The following is a 9,348-nucleotide window of genomic DNA, read 5'->3' on the forward strand; positions in this document are numbered from 1 at the left end:
TTTGTTTCTTTCTCCCACCGTGTTTTCAAGTCGTGCAGCCGCCCCGGCTCGTATGCTCATGCACACGCTCGTGCGGGTCCCGGTGGCCGTTCCGACCGGTCGAGCATGCGTGGGAGATTCTGGCCGACATGGCTTATATGCATTTTCTCCGCATCCTGTGATGGGTGCGATCATACCAGCACTAATGCACCGGATCCCATCAGAACTCCGCAGTTAAGCGTGCTTGGGCGAGAGTAGTACTAAGTTGGGTGACCACTTGGGAAGTCCTCGTGTTGCACCCCTTTTTCTATTTTTTTTATTATTATTTTTTTCAATCCTACCATTTTGTTTCTTTCTCCCACCGTGTTTTCAAGTCGTGCAGCCGCCCCGGCTCGTATGCTCATGCACACGCTCGTGCGGGTCCCGGTGGCCGTTCCGACCGGTCGAGCATGCGTGGGAGATTCTGGCCGACATGGCTTATATGCATTTTCTGCGCATTCCGTGATGGGTGCGATCAAACCAGCACTAATGCACCGGATCCCATCAGAACTCCGCAGTTAAGCGTGCTTGGGCGAGAGTAGTACTAAGTTGGGTGACCACTTGGGAAGTCCTCGTGTTGCACCCCTTTTTCTATTTTTTTTATTATTATTTTTTTCAATCCTACCATTTTGTTTCTTTCTCCCACCGTGTTTTCAAGTCGTGCAGCCGCCCCGGCTCGTATGCTCATGCACACGCTCGTGCGGGTCCCGGTGGCCGTTCCGACCGGTCGAGCATGCGTGGGAGATTCTGGCCGACATGGCTTATATGCATTTTCTGCGCATTCCGTGATGGGTGCGATCATACCAGCACTAATGCACCGGATCCCATCAGAACTCCGCAGTTAAGCGTGCTTGGGCGAGAGTAGTACTAAGTTGGGTGACCACTTGGGAAGTCCTCGTGTTGCACCCCTTTTTCTATTTTTTTTATTATTATTTTTTTCAATCCTACCATTTTGTTTCTTTCTCCCACCGTGTTTTCAAGTCGTGCAGCCGCCCCGGCTCGTATGCTCATGCACACGCTCGTGCGGGTCCCGGTGGCCGTTCCGACCGGTCGAGCATGCGTGGGAGATTCTGGCCGACATGGCTTATATGCATTTTCTGCGCATTCCGTGATGGGTGCGATCATACCAGCACTAATGCACCGGATCCCATCAGAACTCCGCAGTTAAGCGTGCTTGGGCGAGAGTAGTACTAAGTTGGGTGACCACTTGGGAAGTCCTCGTGTTGCGCCCCTTTTTCTATTTTTTTTATTATTATTTTTTTCAATCCTACCATTTTGTTTCTTTCTCCCACCGTGTTTTCAAGTCGTGCAGCCGCCCCGGCTCGTATGCTCATGCACACGCTCGTGCGGGTCCCGGTGGCCGTTCCGACCGGTCGAGCATGCGTGGGAGATTCTGGCCGACATGGCTTATATGCATTTTCTGCGCATTCCGTGATGGGTGCGATCATACCAGCACTAATGCACCGGATCCCATCAGAACTCCGCAGTTAAGCGTGCTTGGGCGAGAGTAGTACTAAGTTGGGTGACCACTTGGGAAGTCCTCGTGTTGCACCCCTTTTTCTATTTTTTTTATTATTATTTTTTTCAATCCTACCATTTTGTTTCTTTCTCCCACCGTGTTTTCAAGTCGTGCAGCCGCCCCGGCTCGTATGCTCATGCACACGCTCGTGCGGGTCCCGGTGGCCGTTCCGACCGGTCGAGCATGCGTGGGAGATTCTGGCCGACATGGCTTATATGCATTTTCTGCGCATTCCGTGATGGGTGCGATCATACCAGCACTAATGCACCGGATCCCATCAGAACTCCGCAGTTAAGCGTGCTTGGGCGAGAGTAGTACTAAGTTGGGTGACCACTTGGGAAGTCCTCGTGTTGCACCCCTTTTTCTATTTTTTTTATTATTATTTTTTTCAATCCTACCATTTTGTTTCTTTCTCCCACCGTGTTTTCAAGTCGTGCAGCCGCCCCGGCTCGTATGCTCATGCACACGCTCGTGCGGGTCCCGGTGGCCGTTCCGACCGGTCGAGCATGCGTGGGAGATTCTGGCCGACATGGCTTATATGCATTTTCTGCGCATTCCGTGATGGGTGTGATCAAACCAGCACTAATGCACTGGATCCCATCAGAACTCCGCAGTTAAGCGTGCTTGGGCGAGAGTAGTACTAAGTTGGGTGACCACTTGGGAAGTCCTCGTGTTGCACCCCTTTTTCTATTTTTTTTATTATTATTTTTTTCAATCCTACCATTTTGTTTCTTTCTCCCACCGTGTTTTCAAGTCGTGCAGCCGCCCCGGGTCGTATGCTCATGCACACGCTCGTGCGGGTCCCGGTGGCCGTTCCGACCGGTCGAGCATGCGTGGGAGATTCTGGCCGACATGGCTTATATGCATTTTCTGCGCATTCCGTGATGGGTGCGATCATACCAGCACTAATGCACCGGATCCCATCAGAACTCCGCAGTTAAGCGTGCTTGGGCGAGAGTAGTACTAAGTTGGGTGACCACTTGGGAAGTCCTCGTGTTGCACCCCTTTTTCTATTTTTTTTATTATTATTTTTTTCAATCCTACCATTTTGTTTCTTTCTCCCACCGTGTTTTCAAGTCGTGCAGCCGCCCCGGCTCGTATGCTCATGCACACGCTCGTGCGGGTCCCGGTGGCCGTTCCGACCGGTCGAGCATGCGTGGGAGATTCTGGCCGACATGGCTTATATGCATTTTCTGCGCATTCCGTGATGGGTGTGATCAAACCAGCACTAATGCACCGGATCCCATCAGAACTCCGCAGTTAAGCGTGCTTGGGCGAGAGTAGTACTAAGTTGGGTGACCACTTGGGAAGTCCTCGTGTTGCACCCCTTTTTCTATTTTTTTTATTATTATTTTTTTCAATCCTACCATTTTGTTTCTTTCTCCCACCGTGTTTTCAAGTCGTGCAGCCGCCCCGGCTCGTATGCTCATGCACACGCTCGTGCGGGTCCCGGTGGCCGTTCCGACCGGTCGAGCATGCGTGGGAGATTCTGGCCGACATGGCTTATATGCATTTTCTGCGCATTCCGTGATGGGTGCGATCATACCAGCACTAATGCACCGGATCCCATCAGAACTCCGCAGTTAAGCGTGCTTGGGCGAGAGTAGTACTAAGTTGGGTGACCACTTGGGAAGTCCTCGTGTTGCACCCCTTTTTCTATTTTTTTTATTATTATTTTTTTCAATCCTACCATTTTGTTTCTTTCTCCCACCGTGTTTTCAAGTCGTGCAGCCGCATCGGCTCGTATGCTCATGCACACGCTCGTGCGGGTCCCGGTGGCCGTTCCGACCGGTCGAGCATGCGTGGGAGATTCTGGCCGACATGGCTTATATGCATTTTCTGCGCATTCCGTGATGGGTGCGATCATTCCAGCACTAATGCACCGGATCCCATCAGAACTCCGCAGTTAAGCGTGCTTGGGCGAGAGTAGTACTAAGTTGGGTGACCACTTGGGAAGTCCTCGTGTTGCACCCCTTTTTCTATTTTTTTTATTATTATTTTTTTCAATCCTACCATTTTGTTTCTTTCTCCCACCGTGTTTTCAAGTCGTGCAGCCGCCCCGGCTCGTATGCTCATGCACACGCTCGTGCGGGTCCCGGTGGCCGTTCCGACCGGTCGAGCATGCGTGGGAGATTCTGGCCGACATGGCTTATATGCATTTTCTGCGCATTCCGTGATGGGTGCGATCAAACCAGCACTAATGCACCGGATCCCATCAGAACTCCGCAGTTAAGCGTGCTTGGGCGAGAGTAGTACTAAGTTGGGTGACCACTTGGGAAGTCCTCGTGTTGCACCCCTTTTTCTATTTTTTTTATTATTATTTTTTTCAATCCTACCATTTTGTTTCTTTCTCCCACCGTGTTTTCAAGTCGTGCAGCCGCCCCGGCTCGTATGCTCATGCACACGCTCGTGCGGGTCCCGGTGGCCGTTCCGACCGGTCGAGCATGCGTGGGAGATTCTGGCCGACATGGCTTATATGCATTTTCTGCGCATTCCGTGATGGGTGCGATCATACCAGCACTAATGCACCGGATCCCATCAGAACTCCGCAGTTAAGCGTGCTTGGGCGAGAGTAGTACTAAGTTGGGTGACCACTTGGGAAGTCCTCGTGTTGCACCCCTTTTTCTATTTTTTTTATTATTATTTTTTTCAATCCTACCATTTTGTTTCTTTCTCCCACCGTGTTTTCAAGTCGTGCAGCCGCCCCGGCTCGTATGCTCATGCACACGCTCGTGCGGGTCCCGGTGGCCGTTCCGACCGGTCGAGCATGTGTGGGAGATTCTGGCCGACATGGCTTATATGCATTTTCTGCGCATTCCGTGATGGGTGCGATCATACCAGCACTAATGCACCGGATCCCATCAGAACTCCGCAGTTAAGCGTGCTTGGGCGAGAGTAGTACTAAGTTGGGTGACCACTTGGGAAGTCCTCGTGTTGCACCCCTTTTTCTATTTTTTTTATTATTATTATTTTCAATCCTACCATTTTGTTTCTTTCTCCCACCGTGTTTTCAAGTCGTGCAGCCGCCCCGGCTCGTATGCTCATGCACACGCTCGTGCGGGTCCCGGTGGCCGTTCCGACCGGTCGAGCATGCGTGGGAGATTCTGGCCGACATGGCTTATATGCATTTTCTGCGCATTCCGTGATGGGTGCGATCATACCAGCACTAATGCACCGGATCCCATCAGAACTCCGTAGTTAAGCGTGCTTGGGCGAGAGTTGTACTAAGTTGGGTGACCACTTGGGAAGTCCTCGTGTTGCACCCCTTTTTCTATTTTTTTTCTTATTATTTTTTTCAATCCTACCATTTTGTTTCTTTCTCCCACCGTGTTTTCAAGTCGTGCAGCCGCCCCGGCTCGTATGCTCATGCACACGCTCGTGCGGGTCCCGGTGGCCGTTCCGACCGGTCGAGCATGCGTGGGAGATTCTGGCCGACATGGCTTATATGAATTTTCTGCGCATTCCGTGATGGGTGCGATCATACCAGCACTAATGCACCGGATCCCATCAGAACTCCGCAGTTAAGCATGCTTGGGCGAGAGTAGTACTAAGTTGGGTGACCACTTGGGAAGTCCTCGTGTTGCACCCCTTTTTCTATTTTTTTTATTATTATTTTTTTCAATCCTACCATTTTGTTTCTTTCTCCCACCGTGTTTTCAAGTCGTGCAGCCGCCCCGGCTCGTATGCTCATGCACACGCTCGTGCGGGTCCCGGTGGCCGTTCCGACCGGTCGAGCATGCGTGGGAGATTCTGGCCGACATGGCTTATATGCATTTTCTGCGCATTCCGTGATGGGTGCGATCATTCCAGCACTAATGCACCGGATCCCATCAGAACTCCGCAGTTAAGCGTGCTTGGGCGAGAGTAGTACTAAGTTGGGTGACCACTTGGGAAGTCCTCGTGTTGCACCCCTTTTTCTATTTTTTTTATTATTATTTTTTTCAATCCTACCATTTTGTTTCTTTCTCCCACCGTGTTTTCAAGTCGTGCAGCCGCCCCGGCTCGTATGCTCATGCACACGCTCGTGCGGGTCCCGGTGGCCGTTCCGACCGGTCGAGCATGCGTGGGAGATTCTGGCCGACATGACTTATATGCATTTTCTGCGCATTCCGTGATGGGTGCGATCATACCAGCACTAATGCACCGGATCCCATCAGAACTCCGCAGTTAAGCGTGCTTGGGCGAGAGTAGTATTAAGTTGGGTGACCACTTGGGAAGTCCTCGTGTTGCACCCCTTTTTCTATTTTTTTTATTATTATTTTTTTCAATCCTACCATTTTGTTTCTTTCTCCCACCGTGTTTTCAAGTCGTGCAGCCGCCCCGGCTCGTATGCTCATGCACACGCTCGTGCGGGTCCCGGTGGCCGTTCCGACCGGTCGAGCATGCGTGGGAGATTCTGGCCGACATGGCTTATATGCATTTTCTGCGCATTCCGTGATGGGTGCGATCATACCAGCACTAATGCACCGGATCCCATTAGAACTCCGCAGTTAAGCGTGCTTGGGCGAGAGTAGTACTAAGTTGGGTGACCACTTGGGAAGTCCTCGTGTTGCACCCCTTTTTCTATTTTTTTTATTATTATTTTTTTCAATCCTACCATTTTGTTTCTTTCTCCCACCGTGTTTTCAAGTCGTGCAGCCGCCCCGGCTCGTATGCTCATGCACACGCTCGTGCGGGTCCCGGTGGCCGTTCCGACCGGTCGAGCATGCGTGGGAGATTCTGGCCGACATGGCTTATATGCATTTTCTGCGCATTCCGTGATGGGTGCGATCATACCAGCACTAATGCACCGGATCCCATCAGAACTCCGCAGTTAAGCGTGCTTGGGCGAGAGTAGTACTAAGTTGGGTGACCACTTGGGAAGTCCTCGTGTTGCACCCCTTTTTCTATTTTTTTTATTATTATTTTTTTCAATCCTACCATTTTGTTTCTTTCTCCCACCGTGTTTTCAAGTCGTGCAGCCGCCCCGGCTCGTATGCTCATGCACACGCTCGTGCGGGTCCCGGTGGCCGTTCCGACCGGTCGAGCATGCGTGGGAGATTCTGGCCGACATGGCTTATATGCATTTTCTGCGCATTCCGTGATGGGTGCGATCATACCAGCACTAATGCACCGGATCCCATCAGAACTCCGCAGTTAAGCGTGCTTGGGCGAGAGTAGTACTAAGTTGGGTGACCACTTGGGAAGTCCTCGTGTTGCACCCCTTTTTCTATTTTTTTTATTATTATTTTTTTCAATCCTACCATTTTGTTTCTTTCTCCCACCGTGTTTTCAAGTCGTGCAGCCGCATCGGCTCGTATGCTCATGCACACGCTCGTGCGGGTCCCGGTGGCCGTTCCGACCGGTCGAGCATGCGTGGGAGATTCTGGCCGACATGGCTTATATGCATTTTCTGCGCATTCCGTGATGGGTGCGATCATTCCAGCACTAATGCACCGGATCCCATCAGAACTCCGCAGTTAAGCGTGCTTGGGCGAGAGTAGTACTAAGTTGGGTGACCACTTGGGAAGTCCTCGTGTTGCACCCCTTTTTCTATTTTTTTTATTATTATTTTTTTCAATCCTACCATTTTGTTTCTTTCTCCCACCGTGTTTTCAAGTCGTGCAGCCGCCCCGGCTCGTATGCTCATGCACACGCTCGTGCGGGTCCCGGTGGCCGTTCCGACCGGTCGAGCATGCGTGGCAGATTCTGGCCGACATGACTTATATGCATTTTCTGCGCATTCCGTGATGGGTGCGATCATACCAGCACTAATGCACCGGATCCCATCAGAACTCCGCAGTTAAGCGTGCTTGGGCGAGAGTAGTATTAAGTTGGGTGACCACTTGGGAAGTCCTCGTGTTGCACCCCTTTTTCTATTTTTTTTATTATTATTTTTTTCAATCCTACCATTTTGTTTCTTTCTCCCACCGTGTTTTCAAGTCGTGCAGCCGCCCCGGCTCGTATGCTCATGCACACGCTCGTGCGGGTCCCGGTGGCCGTTCCGACCGGTCGAGCATGCGTGGGAGATTCTGGCCGACATGGCTTATATGCATTTTCTGCGCATTCCGTGATGGGTGCGATCATACCAGCACTAATGCACCGGATCCCATTAGAACTCCGCAGTTAAGCGTGCTTGGGCGAGAGTAGTACTAAGTTGGGTGACCACTTGGGAAGTCCTCGTGTTGCACCCCTTTTTCTATTTTTTTTATTATTATTTTTTTCAATCCTACCATTTTGTTTCTTTCTCCCACCGTGTTTTCAAGTCGTGCAGCCGCCCCGGCTCGTATGCTCATGCACACGCTCGTGCGGGTCCCGGTGGCCGTTCCGACCGGTCGAGCATGCGTGGGAGATTCTGGCCGACATGGCTTATATGCATTTTCTGCGCATTCCGTGATGGGTGCGATCATACCAGCACTAATGCACCGGATCCCATCAGAACTCCGCAGTTAAGCGTGCTTGGGCGAGAGTAGTACTAAGTTGGGTGACCACTTGGGAAGTCCTCGTGTTGCACCCCTTTTTCTATTTTTTTTATTATTATTTTTTTCAATCCTACCATTTTGTTTCTTTCTCCCACCGTGTTTTCAAGTCGTGCAGCCGCCCCGGCTCGTATGCTCATGCACACGCTCGTGCGGGTCCCGGTGGCCGTTCCGACCGGTCGAGCATGCGTGGGAGATTCTGGCCGACATGGCTTATATGCATTTTCTGCGCATTCCGTGATGGGTGCGATCATACCAGCACTAATGCACCGGATCCCATCAGAACTCCGCAGTTAAGCGTGCTTGGGCGAGAGTAGTACTAAGTTGGGTGACCACTTGGGAAGTCCTCGTGTTGCACCCCTTTTTCTATTTTTTTTATTATTATTTTTTTCAATCCTACCATTTTGTTTCTTTCTCCCACCGTGTTTTCAAGTCGTGCAGCCGCCCCGGCTCGTATGCTCATGCACACGCTCGTGCGGGTCCCGGTGGCCGTTCCGACCGGTCGAGCATGCGTGGGAGATTCTGGCCGACATGGCTTATATGCATTTTCTGCGCATTCCGTGATGGGTGCGATCATACCAGCACTAATGCACCGGATCCCATCAGAACTCCGCAGTTAAGCGTGCTTGGGCGAGAGTAGTACTAAGTTGGGTGACCACTTGGGAAGTCCTCGTGTTGCACCCCTTTTTCTATTTTTTTTATTATTATTTTTTTCAATCCTACCATTTTGTTTCTTTCTCCCACCGTGTTTTCAAGTCGTGCAGCCGCATCGGCTCGTATGCTCATGCACACGCTCGTGCGGGTCCCGGTGGCCGTTCCGACCGGTCGAGCATGCGTGGGAGATTCTGGCCGACATGGCTTATATGCATTTTCTGCGCATTTCGTGATGGGTGCGATCATTCCAGCACTAATGCACCGGATCCCATCAGAACTCCGCAGTTAAGCGTGCTTGGGCGAGAGTAGTACTAAGTTGGGTGACCACTTGGGAAGTCCTCGTGTTGCACCCCTTTTTCTATTTTTTTTATTATTATTTTTTTCAATCCTACCATTTTGTTTCTTTCTCCCACCGTGTTTTCAAGTCGTGCAGCCGCCCCGGCTCGTATGCTCATGCACACGCTCGTGCGGGTCCCGGTGGCCGTTCCGACCGGTCGAGCATGCGTGGGAGATTCTGGCCGACATGACTTATATGCATTTTCTGCGCTTTCCGTGATGGGTGCGATCATACCAGCACTAATGCACCGGATCCCATCAGAACTCCGCAGTTAAGCGTGCTTGGGCGAGAGTAGTATTAAGTTGGGTGACCACTTGGGAAGTCCTCGTGTTGCACCCCTTTTTCTATTTTTTTTATTATTA

General features: G+C 51.2%; 29 non-coding genes across 29 annotated transcripts; all 29 read left to right on the forward strand.

The window, feature by feature from the left end:
- The first annotated feature begins 162 nt into the window (after positions 1–162).
- Positions 163–281, forward strand: LOC127145322 (5S ribosomal RNA). The gene has a single exon (XR_007817101.1). It is a non-coding gene; the product is annotated as a 5S ribosomal RNA (ribosomal RNA).
- Positions 282–485: 204 nt separating this feature from the next.
- LOC127144650 (5S ribosomal RNA) lies at positions 486–604 on the forward strand. The gene has a single exon (XR_007816438.1). It is a non-coding gene; the product is annotated as a 5S ribosomal RNA (ribosomal RNA).
- Positions 605–808: 204 nt separating this feature from the next.
- Positions 809–927, forward strand: LOC127145324 (5S ribosomal RNA). The gene has a single exon (XR_007817103.1). It is a non-coding gene; the product is annotated as a 5S ribosomal RNA (ribosomal RNA).
- A 204-nt stretch (positions 928–1,131) lies between these two features.
- On the forward strand, positions 1,132–1,250 carry LOC127144554 (5S ribosomal RNA). The gene has a single exon (XR_007816342.1). It is a non-coding gene; the product is annotated as a 5S ribosomal RNA (ribosomal RNA).
- A 204-nt stretch (positions 1,251–1,454) lies between these two features.
- Positions 1,455–1,573, forward strand: LOC127145325 (5S ribosomal RNA). Its single transcript, XR_007817104.1, has one exon. It is a non-coding gene; the product is annotated as a 5S ribosomal RNA (ribosomal RNA).
- Positions 1,574–1,777: 204 nt separating this feature from the next.
- LOC127145326 (5S ribosomal RNA) lies at positions 1,778–1,896 on the forward strand. The gene has a single exon (XR_007817105.1). It is a non-coding gene; the product is annotated as a 5S ribosomal RNA (ribosomal RNA).
- A 204-nt stretch (positions 1,897–2,100) lies between these two features.
- Positions 2,101–2,219, forward strand: LOC127144916 (5S ribosomal RNA). The gene has a single exon (XR_007816703.1). It is a non-coding gene; the product is annotated as a 5S ribosomal RNA (ribosomal RNA).
- Positions 2,220–2,423: 204 nt separating this feature from the next.
- Positions 2,424–2,542, forward strand: LOC127145327 (5S ribosomal RNA). Its single transcript, XR_007817106.1, has one exon. It is a non-coding gene; the product is annotated as a 5S ribosomal RNA (ribosomal RNA).
- A 204-nt stretch (positions 2,543–2,746) lies between these two features.
- LOC127144840 (5S ribosomal RNA) lies at positions 2,747–2,865 on the forward strand. The gene has a single exon (XR_007816628.1). It is a non-coding gene; the product is annotated as a 5S ribosomal RNA (ribosomal RNA).
- A 204-nt stretch (positions 2,866–3,069) lies between these two features.
- LOC127145328 (5S ribosomal RNA) lies at positions 3,070–3,188 on the forward strand. The gene has a single exon (XR_007817107.1). It is a non-coding gene; the product is annotated as a 5S ribosomal RNA (ribosomal RNA).
- A 204-nt stretch (positions 3,189–3,392) lies between these two features.
- LOC127144603 (5S ribosomal RNA) lies at positions 3,393–3,511 on the forward strand. The gene has a single exon (XR_007816391.1). It is a non-coding gene; the product is annotated as a 5S ribosomal RNA (ribosomal RNA).
- A 204-nt stretch (positions 3,512–3,715) lies between these two features.
- On the forward strand, positions 3,716–3,834 carry LOC127144651 (5S ribosomal RNA). Its single transcript, XR_007816439.1, has one exon. It is a non-coding gene; the product is annotated as a 5S ribosomal RNA (ribosomal RNA).
- A 204-nt stretch (positions 3,835–4,038) lies between these two features.
- LOC127145330 (5S ribosomal RNA) lies at positions 4,039–4,157 on the forward strand. Its single transcript, XR_007817109.1, has one exon. It is a non-coding gene; the product is annotated as a 5S ribosomal RNA (ribosomal RNA).
- Positions 4,158–4,361: 204 nt separating this feature from the next.
- On the forward strand, positions 4,362–4,480 carry LOC127145331 (5S ribosomal RNA). The gene has a single exon (XR_007817110.1). It is a non-coding gene; the product is annotated as a 5S ribosomal RNA (ribosomal RNA).
- Positions 4,481–4,684: 204 nt separating this feature from the next.
- LOC127144620 (5S ribosomal RNA) lies at positions 4,685–4,803 on the forward strand. The gene has a single exon (XR_007816408.1). It is a non-coding gene; the product is annotated as a 5S ribosomal RNA (ribosomal RNA).
- Positions 4,804–5,007: 204 nt separating this feature from the next.
- Positions 5,008–5,126, forward strand: LOC127144778 (5S ribosomal RNA). Its single transcript, XR_007816566.1, has one exon. It is a non-coding gene; the product is annotated as a 5S ribosomal RNA (ribosomal RNA).
- A 204-nt stretch (positions 5,127–5,330) lies between these two features.
- Positions 5,331–5,449, forward strand: LOC127144604 (5S ribosomal RNA). Its single transcript, XR_007816392.1, has one exon. It is a non-coding gene; the product is annotated as a 5S ribosomal RNA (ribosomal RNA).
- A 204-nt stretch (positions 5,450–5,653) lies between these two features.
- On the forward strand, positions 5,654–5,772 carry LOC127144721 (5S ribosomal RNA). The gene has a single exon (XR_007816509.1). It is a non-coding gene; the product is annotated as a 5S ribosomal RNA (ribosomal RNA).
- Positions 5,773–5,976: 204 nt separating this feature from the next.
- On the forward strand, positions 5,977–6,095 carry LOC127145483 (5S ribosomal RNA). Its single transcript, XR_007817266.1, has one exon. It is a non-coding gene; the product is annotated as a 5S ribosomal RNA (ribosomal RNA).
- A 204-nt stretch (positions 6,096–6,299) lies between these two features.
- Positions 6,300–6,418, forward strand: LOC127145332 (5S ribosomal RNA). The gene has a single exon (XR_007817111.1). It is a non-coding gene; the product is annotated as a 5S ribosomal RNA (ribosomal RNA).
- A 204-nt stretch (positions 6,419–6,622) lies between these two features.
- LOC127145333 (5S ribosomal RNA) lies at positions 6,623–6,741 on the forward strand. Its single transcript, XR_007817112.1, has one exon. It is a non-coding gene; the product is annotated as a 5S ribosomal RNA (ribosomal RNA).
- A 204-nt stretch (positions 6,742–6,945) lies between these two features.
- Positions 6,946–7,064, forward strand: LOC127144605 (5S ribosomal RNA). The gene has a single exon (XR_007816393.1). It is a non-coding gene; the product is annotated as a 5S ribosomal RNA (ribosomal RNA).
- A 204-nt stretch (positions 7,065–7,268) lies between these two features.
- On the forward strand, positions 7,269–7,387 carry LOC127144722 (5S ribosomal RNA). Its single transcript, XR_007816510.1, has one exon. It is a non-coding gene; the product is annotated as a 5S ribosomal RNA (ribosomal RNA).
- Positions 7,388–7,591: 204 nt separating this feature from the next.
- Positions 7,592–7,710, forward strand: LOC127145485 (5S ribosomal RNA). Its single transcript, XR_007817268.1, has one exon. It is a non-coding gene; the product is annotated as a 5S ribosomal RNA (ribosomal RNA).
- Positions 7,711–7,914: 204 nt separating this feature from the next.
- Positions 7,915–8,033, forward strand: LOC127145334 (5S ribosomal RNA). Its single transcript, XR_007817113.1, has one exon. It is a non-coding gene; the product is annotated as a 5S ribosomal RNA (ribosomal RNA).
- Positions 8,034–8,237: 204 nt separating this feature from the next.
- Positions 8,238–8,356, forward strand: LOC127145335 (5S ribosomal RNA). Its single transcript, XR_007817114.1, has one exon. It is a non-coding gene; the product is annotated as a 5S ribosomal RNA (ribosomal RNA).
- Positions 8,357–8,560: 204 nt separating this feature from the next.
- On the forward strand, positions 8,561–8,679 carry LOC127145336 (5S ribosomal RNA). The gene has a single exon (XR_007817115.1). It is a non-coding gene; the product is annotated as a 5S ribosomal RNA (ribosomal RNA).
- Positions 8,680–8,883: 204 nt separating this feature from the next.
- LOC127144606 (5S ribosomal RNA) lies at positions 8,884–9,002 on the forward strand. Its single transcript, XR_007816394.1, has one exon. It is a non-coding gene; the product is annotated as a 5S ribosomal RNA (ribosomal RNA).
- A 204-nt stretch (positions 9,003–9,206) lies between these two features.
- LOC127144723 (5S ribosomal RNA) lies at positions 9,207–9,325 on the forward strand. Its single transcript, XR_007816511.1, has one exon. It is a non-coding gene; the product is annotated as a 5S ribosomal RNA (ribosomal RNA).
- Positions 9,326–9,348: the final 23 nt, after the last annotated feature.

This window comes from Cucumis melo, chromosome 12, assembly GCF_025177605.1.
Source record: "Cucumis melo cultivar AY chromosome 12, USDA_Cmelo_AY_1.0, whole genome shotgun sequence".
In the NCBI taxonomy this organism is placed as follows: Eukaryota; Viridiplantae; Streptophyta; class Magnoliopsida; order Cucurbitales; family Cucurbitaceae; genus Cucumis; species Cucumis melo.